General features: G+C 60.3%; 1 protein-coding gene across 1 annotated transcript in view; it reads left to right on the top strand.

The window, feature by feature from the left end:
* The window catches only part of LOC113977828 (keratin, type II cytoskeletal 80-like), an 11404-nt gene that overhangs the window by 7160 nt on the left and 3644 nt on the right, over positions 1-600 (top strand). The window lies entirely within an intron of this gene.

Below are 600 nucleotides of genomic sequence, written 5' to 3'. Positions count from 1 at the left end.
GAAGGGCTGGGATGCACTGGGAAGGGCTGGGAGCACACTGGGAATGGCTGGGATGCAGTGGGAATGGCTGGGATGCACTGGGAATGGCTGGGATGCACTGGGAAGGGCTGGGATAGACTGGAAATCAGCTTGGGAAGGGCTGGGAGCAGCCTGGGAAGGTCTGGGATCAGAGTGGGAAGGGCTGGGAGCAGCCTAGGAGGGGTTGGGAGCAAAGTGGGAAGGACAGGGATCAGCCTGGGAAGGGCTGGGATACACTGGGAATGGCAGGGATGCACTGGAAATCAGCTTGGGAAGGGCTGGGATAGACTGGGAAGGGCTGGGAGCAGAGTGGGAAGGGCTGGGATAGACTGGGAAGGGCTGGGATCAGACTGGGAAGGGCTGGGATCAGACTGGGAAGGGCTGGGATAGCCTGGGAAGGGCTGGGATAGACTGGGAAGGGCTGGGATGCACTGGGAAGGGCTGGGATCAGACTGGGAAGGGCTGGGATACACTAGAAATCAGCTTGAGAAGGGCTGGAAGCAGACTGGAAAGGGCTGGGATAGACTGGGAATGGCAGGGATGCACTGGGAAGGGCTGGGAGCACACTGGGAATCAGCTTGG

The sequence above is a fragment of the Neopelma chrysocephalum genome, unplaced genomic scaffold (genome assembly GCF_003984885.1).
Source record: "Neopelma chrysocephalum unplaced genomic scaffold, ASM398488v2 Primary Assembly neopelma1_264, whole genome shotgun sequence".
NCBI classification, from domain to species: Eukaryota; Metazoa; Chordata; class Aves; order Passeriformes; family Pipridae; genus Neopelma; species Neopelma chrysocephalum.
The sequence above is the reverse complement of the archived record's forward strand: the minus strand, read 5'-3'. Positions and strand labels throughout refer to the sequence as shown.